The 7500-nt window shown below is 44.7% G+C and overlaps 1 pseudogene; it reads right to left on the bottom strand.

Moving 5' to 3' along the window:
* Window positions 1-1823: 1823 nt before the first annotated feature.
* Window positions 1824-7500, bottom strand: part of LOC127919561 (synaptotagmin-1-like) — a 19640-nt pseudogene continuing 13963 nt past the window's right edge.

Raw genomic sequence — 7500 nt, forward strand, 5'->3', positions numbered from 1 at the left:
TTCCTTAAATTTGCTGCCTACGTTTTGAATGATTCCATTCTATTCCGTTTACTTTTCTTTCCTCTCTCATGTCCTTGTAGTTGTTCCCAAGGGTCGCTAGCATTAGTGGATCATAATAGGCTAACATTGTGCAATCATTTGGGACATGTAGCCTACTTGAATCATTATGGAACTCAGACCACACATAGCAGTTTAAACCTGGAACCTGGTGCATGGTTCCCAATGACTGGACCGTTGTCATACAGTTCCATGATTAGTGAGGATCAGGGTAGATTTCTAGGGCTACTGTTCAACCCCTATAGTACACCTATTTCTACCTTCAAATAATTAAATGGATTTAACTTGAATGTGTCAACTTTTACAATATGTATTTTTGATTCATCAATATATTTTGTGCGTAAACTCACTCCAAACCTGTTTAATATGATTCATACATACTTTCCTAACGCTATTATTTGCTTAAATAATCTACAAGATCAGAGTATTTTTTTAAATCTACCAGTTGGTGCTGAAACTGAGACAAATATGCAAATAGTTGAAGTCGGACGTTTGCATACATTTAGGATTGGGTCATTAAAACCCGTTTTTCAACCACTCCACAAATTTCTTGTTAACAAACTATAGTTTTTGGCAAGTCAGTTAGGACATATACTTTGTGCATGGCACAAGTAATTTTTCCAACAATTGTTTACAGACAGATTGTATCACAATTCCAGTGGGTCAGAAGTTTACATACACTAAGTTGACTGCGCCTTTAATCAGCATCTTCACAAGGTCCTTTGCTGTTGTTCTGGGATTGATTTGCACTTTTCACACCAAAGTACGTTAATCTCTAGGAGACAGAACGCCTCTCCTTCCTGAGCAATATAATGGCTGTATGGTCCCATGGTGTTTATACTTGCATACTATTGTTTGTACAGATGAACATTGATACCTTCAGGCGTTTGGAAATTTCTCCAAGGATAAACCAGACTTTGTGGAGGTCTACAATTTTTCTTTGAGGTCTTGGCTCATTTCTTTTGATTTTCCCATGATGTCAAGCAAAGAGTCACTTTGAAGGTAGACCTTAGAAATACATCCACAGGTACACCCCAATTGACTCAAATGATGTCAATTAGTCTATCAGAAGCTACCAAAGCCATGACATAATTTTCTGGAATTTTCCAAGCTTAGAGCCCAAAACACAGTAACTTTGTGTATGTAAACTTCTGACCCACTGGAATTGTGATACAATGAATTATAAGTGAATAATCTGTCTGTTCTAACAATTCTTGGGAAAATTACTTGTGTCATGCACAAAGTAGATGTCCCTGAACCAACTTGCCAAAACATAGTATGTTAACAAGAAAAACTAGTTTTAATGACTCCAATCTAAGTGTATGTAAACTTCCGACTTCAACTGTAGATGGTTTCTTTCATTGTTCCCTATATTCTGATAAAATACCAATTAAGGTACACTAATGCATTACACACCTGCATTAAGTATGAATACTGACTAGTGAGAAGCGCATAGGAAACGCGTACATTTACTAAGTCTGAATCGGGCCCATGATGAATAGAGCCTGAGACGGATTATCCTGTACAGGCTAAGGACCACACATTCACACGCTAATTTCAAGCCACCAAATCACTCTTAGTAGCCACAAGCTTTGAACACAATCTCCTTGTCATTGGTCTCGGTGTTGGCACTAAGTCTTATTTGAAGTATTCTTTAAAAAAACTTGACTTGGTGGTTTATGACTGAGATCAATTAGATCTAGTCTTAAAGCTTCAACAACATGGAGAACTCCCAAGATGTGCATGGGGATGTACAACACCATTACCTGGATTTGCTCGAATGGCACTTCAAAGCTGAAGGACTCGTTGTAGTAAGGGTTGAGGGTGTTCTTCTTGATTGTCGTCTTCTTCTTCTTCAGCCTCTTCCCGTTCTGCATCAGGTGGATCTTCACGTAGGGATCTGAGGAAAGAAGAGAGGGCCAGGTTAGAACCTACTGCATCAGGTGGATCTTGACGTAGGGATCTGAGGAAAGAAGAGAGGGCCAGGTTAGAACCTACTGCATCAGGTGGATCTTGACGTAGGGATCTGAGGAAAGAAGAGAGGGCCAGGTTAGAACCTACTGCATCAGGTGGATCTTCACGTAGGGATCTGAGGAAAGAAGAGAGGGCCAGGTTAGAACCTACTGCATCAGGTGGATCTTCACGTAGGGATCTGAGGAAAGAAGAGAGGGCCAGGTTAGAACCTACTGCATCAGGTGGATCTTGACGTAGGGATCTGAGGAAAGAAGAGAGGGCCAGGTTAGAACCTACTGCATCAGGTGGATCTTCACGTAGGGATCTGAGGAAAGAAGAGAGGGCCAGGTTAGAACCTACTGCATCAGGTGGATCTTCACGTAGGGATCTGAGGAAAGAAGAGAGGGCCAGGTTAGAACCTACTGCATCAGGTGGATCTTGACGTAGGGATCTGAGGAAAGAAGAGAGGGCCAGGTTAGAACCTAATGCATCAGGTGGATCTTGACGTGAGGATCCTGAGGAAATAAGAGAGAGGCCGAGTTACGAACCTGCATCAGGTGGATCTTGACGTAGGGATCTGAGAAGAAGAGAGGAACCAAGACTAAGTCCTACCCATCGAATTGGGATCTTCACGTAGGGATCTGAGGAAGAAGAGAGGGAGCCAGGTTAAACCCACTGCATCAGGTGGATCTTCGTAGGGATCTGAGGAAAGAGAGGGCCAGGTTAGAACCTACTGCATCAGGTGGATCTTCACGTAGGGATCTGAGGAAGAAGAGAGGGCCAGGTTAGAACCCACTGCATCAGGTGGATCTTGACGTAGGGGATCTGAGGGAAAGAAGAGAGGGCCAGGTTAGAACCTACTGCATCAGGATCTGGCCAGGTTAGAACCCACTTCAGGTGGATCTTGGCGTAGGGATCTGAGGAAAGAAGAGAGGGCCAGGGATTAGAACCTACTGCATCAGGTGGATCTTCACGTAGGGATCTGAGGAAGAAGAGAGGGCCAGGTTAGAACCTACTGCATCAGGTGGATCTTGGCGTAGGGATCTGAGGAAAGAAGAGAGGGCCAGGTTAGAACCTACTGCATCAGGTGGATCTTGGCGTAGGGATCTGAGGAAATAAGAGAGGCCACAGGTTAGAACCTACTGCATCAGGTGGATCTTCCGTAGGGATCTGAGGGAAAGAAGAGAGGACCAGGTTAGAACCCACTGCATCAGGTGGATCTTCCATATGGATCTGAGGAAATAGAGAGAGGCCAGGTTAGAACCCACTGCATCAGGTGGATCTTCACGTATGGATCTGAGGAAAGAAGAGAGGGCCAGGTTAGAACCTACTGCATCAGGTGGATCTTCACGTAGGGATCTGAGGAAAGAAGAGAGGGCCAGGTTAGAACCCACTGCATCAGGTGGATCTTGACGTAGGGATCTGAGGAAAGAAGAGAGGGCCAGGTTAGAACCCACTGCATCAGGTGGATCTTCCATATGGATCTGAGAAAGAAAGAGAGGGCCAGGTTAGAACCTACTGCATCAGGTGGATCTTCACATAGGGATCTGAGGAAAGAAGAGAGGGCCAGGTTAGAACCCACTGCATCAAGTGGATCTTGACGTAGGGATCTGAGGGAAGAGAGGCCAGGTTAGAACCCACTGCATCAGGTGGATCTTGACGTAGGGATCTGAGGAAAGAAGAGAGGGCCAGGTTAGAACCTACTGCATCAGGTGGATCTTGACGTCAAAGGGATCTGAGGAAAGAAGAGAGGGCCAGGTTAGAACCCACTGCATCAGGTGGATCTTCACGTAGGGATCTGAGGAAAGAAGAGAGGGCCAGGTTAGAACCCTGCATCAGGTGGATCTTGACGTAGGGATCTGAGGAAAGAAGAGGGCCAGGTTAGAACCTACTGCATCAGGTGGATCTTCACGTAGGGATCTGAGGAGAAGAGATGGCCAGGTTAGAACCTACTGCATCAGGTGGATCTTCACGTAGGGATCTGAGGAAAGAAGAGAGGGCCAGGTTAGAACCTACTGCATCAGGTGGATCTTCACGTAGGGATCTGAGGAAAGAGGGCCAGGTTAGAACCTACTGCATCAGGTGGATCTTGACGTAGGGATCTGAGGAAAGAAGAGAGGGCCAGGTTAGAACCTACTGCATCAGGTGGATCTTGACATAGGGATCTGAGGAAATAAGAGGGCCACAGGTTAGAACCCTGCATCAGGTGGATCTTGATGTAGGATCTGAGGAAAGAAGAGATGGCCAGGTTAGAACCCACTGCATCAGGTGGATCTTGACGTAGGGATCTGAGGAAAGAAGAGAGGGCCAGGTTAGAACCTACTGCATCAGGTGGATCTTGACGTAGAGGATCTGAGGAAATAAGAGAGGGCCAGGTTAGAACCCTGCATCAGGTGGATCCACGTAGGGATCTGTGGAAATAAGAGATGGCCAGGTTAGAACCTACTGCATCAGGTGGATCTTGACGTAGGGATCTGAGGAATAAGAGAGGGCCAGGTTAGAACCCACTGCCACAAGGCATATACACCCCCTCCCTTTCTAGTGTATATACACTCATATGTTTTTAGTCACACCTTGTCCGTCCCTTTTATTTGGATATATCAACACGGAGAGGAATCACACAGTCTGATAATATTCACCGTACTTACAAACCATTTCAAATCATATGCAAGAGAAACAGATTTTGCGCACAATTTCTATGAATAGAATTTCACTGCTTTTTGAACTGGCTCATGTTTCTTTCACTTTCACTGGAGGGCCTCATTTCTGTTCTCCAGTAATGACGACTGAAGCCTTCCAGAGTGGGCCTGCTGTGGCCGGCCCTGTGGCCCCCCCTCTGGTAATCAGGTCAAGAGGACCAGTAAAGATGCAGACTCACTCCATCAGCCTTCCTGCTTTATCATTGGCAATCAAGACGCTGATTTTGTTTTACTCCTATCGGAATGGTAATGACAAGCAGGAAGTAGAGGGGGGAGAGGGTGTGGAGTGGCACCTGTTTGAGACAAGACACTTGAGTTTTGGAGAGCTAATGAGCCTGGCTAATGGACTGCCATTGAAAGCAATTCGAGCTAGATAGTGGACACAGACTTATCTTAATGAATACAGGTCACGCCCATTTATCTTTCAAGATGAGACAGTGTTTGTTGGTTCTAGGATCAACAAACACAAATAAATAGGATAGATATGGCATGGTAATTGGGCTAAATGACCAATCACATTAATGGAAAGGATGGCGTTACAATTGAGCACCAGCATGGTAATGCATCATTGAAGCAAGCCATCAGTATCAATCCTCATAATGCTCTCTTGTTCTAAAATACTGCTTGTTCTCATAATCTACATGTATCTGTGGCTCCCAGATGCCTTTATTAGGATGTCCTTGATGCTCATGGAGTAGGGCTGGAAAATACAGTTTTGACTGTGGAACTCCTAGCAATGGCAAACATTTGTTATCCAACTTAGAGGGCAAGGAGGATATCTAGGCAGTTGTCCAACTGAATGTATTCAACTGAAGTGTGTCTTCTGGTGAATCAGAGAGGTGAGGGGGCTGCCTTGATCCACATCCACAGCGCCCAGGGAACAGTGGGTTAACAGCCTTGCTCAGGGCTAGAACGACAGATGTTTACCTTGTCAGCTCAGAGGATTTGATCCAACAACCTTCTGGTTGCAGGCCCAACACTCTAACCACTAGGCTAAGTTACCTGTGAATGTTCATACTTGATTTGCCTTGTCAGGTACAGGTGTCCAAAACAATATTTTCTGTCCTAAAGCATTCTGTCCTAAAGAAAAATGTATCAACCCCTACAAGAATGTAGATTCATTATAATAATTTACATTTTCTGTTGCTGCAGGCATATTTTCATGCTGTAGATAAATGTCTCAAGTGAAGACCCTAAGAGCTGATTGGTCACTGGTAGGTTCATCCCATAGCTGTGTGGACAGTGAACACTGAGACACAGAGAAAAAGAGAAGCAGAACAGAGGGAAAGAAAGGCAATGGACAGAGGGAAAGAGAGAAAAAGAGAAGCAGAACAGAGGGAAAGAGAGAAAAAGAGAAGCAGAACAGAGGGAAAGAGAGAAAAAGAGAAGCAGAACAGAGGGAAAGAAAGGCAATGGACAGAGGGAAAGAGAGAAAAAGAGAAGCAGAACAGAGGGAAAGAGAGAAAAAGAGAAGCAGAACAGAGGGAAAGAGAGAAAAAGAGAAGCAGAACAGAGGGAAAGAGAGAAAAGAGAAGCAGAACAGAGGGAAAGAGAGAAAAAGAGAAGCAGAACAGAGGGGAAAGAGAGAAAAAGAGAAGCAGAACAGAGGGAAAGAGAGAAAAAGAGAAGCAGAACAGAGGGAAAGAGAGAAAGAGAAGAGAACAGAGGGAAAGAGAGAAAAAGAGAAGCAGAACAGAGAGGAAAGAGAGAAAAGAGAAGCAGAACAGAGGAAAGAGAGAAAAAGAGAAGCAGAACAGAGGGAAAGAGAGAAAAAGAAAGGACATTGACAAAGAGTGACAGCGAGAGAAAGACAGAGAGAACTGAGTGAACGAAGAGAGAGTGAGTGACCAGAATGAAGAGAACAGCTAGAACAAAAGAGAGAAAGAGGGAGAGAAAGAGAATGCAGCCTCGAGAGCGGGTGTCCATTGTGACGTTTATTACTCTCCTGCGGTGCGGTGAGGGCTGTGCCATGATAAAAGAGACAGTGGAGGAGAGGTGTGTTAGTGAATAGGCCCAGCAGTATCTAAATGGGAATCTTCTCCAGTGTCGGACTGTGAGCATCACACGGCCGTATCACCACTTTCTATCAGACTCTTCCATCAACAACCCCTTTATTGTTTTTTTTCTCTTTCTTTTGATGTGTGCAGTGAATTCTGTTCAGCTCAGTTCCCTTCTTTATAGGTTCTACTAATGTCCCTGTAGGAAACTAAAGATGTGTCATGAGAGAGCTGATTACAAACAATCAGACTTCTACAGCTTCGCTGTTGACGCTGATAGGAAGCTTTTCTAATAGGTAATGATTGGAGGTTAACGGAGGGAAGTTTGTGGACGAACTAAGTATGTTCCCCAAGGTCTCTGTGGAGGTTAGGCTCAATCCCATTGGTTGGAACTGTCACAGCAGACCGATAACAGAGGCTGCTTCAGGTCCAGATCCTGTAACTCAAACAGGCATTCACACACACACACACACGGTTCCGTTTGAATGGTATTTCTTCACCCCTGATCACGATCATCATTTGCAACAGTCTTGACCTGTGCTGAAATCTTTATCTCTGTATAAAAAAAGACCTCACATTCACAACCGTATAAATACATTCCAACTCCTTCCCATTACAATCCTGTATCTGGCTACCTCTGCCTCATCTTGACCATCCACTCAGGCCTGGGCCTGAATGACCAGCACTGGATAAATGAATCCCGCTATCCCCAGAGGCTGAGGCTGAATATACACAACAACAACACCCAGGCAGGGATATCACAGATAACCTATCCCTCCACCGTTAGAAAACAC

Source organism: Oncorhynchus keta, unplaced genomic scaffold, assembly GCF_023373465.1.
Source record: "Oncorhynchus keta strain PuntledgeMale-10-30-2019 unplaced genomic scaffold, Oket_V2 Un_contig_17041_pilon_pilon, whole genome shotgun sequence".
Taxonomy (NCBI): domain Eukaryota; kingdom Metazoa; phylum Chordata; class Actinopteri; order Salmoniformes; family Salmonidae; genus Oncorhynchus; species Oncorhynchus keta.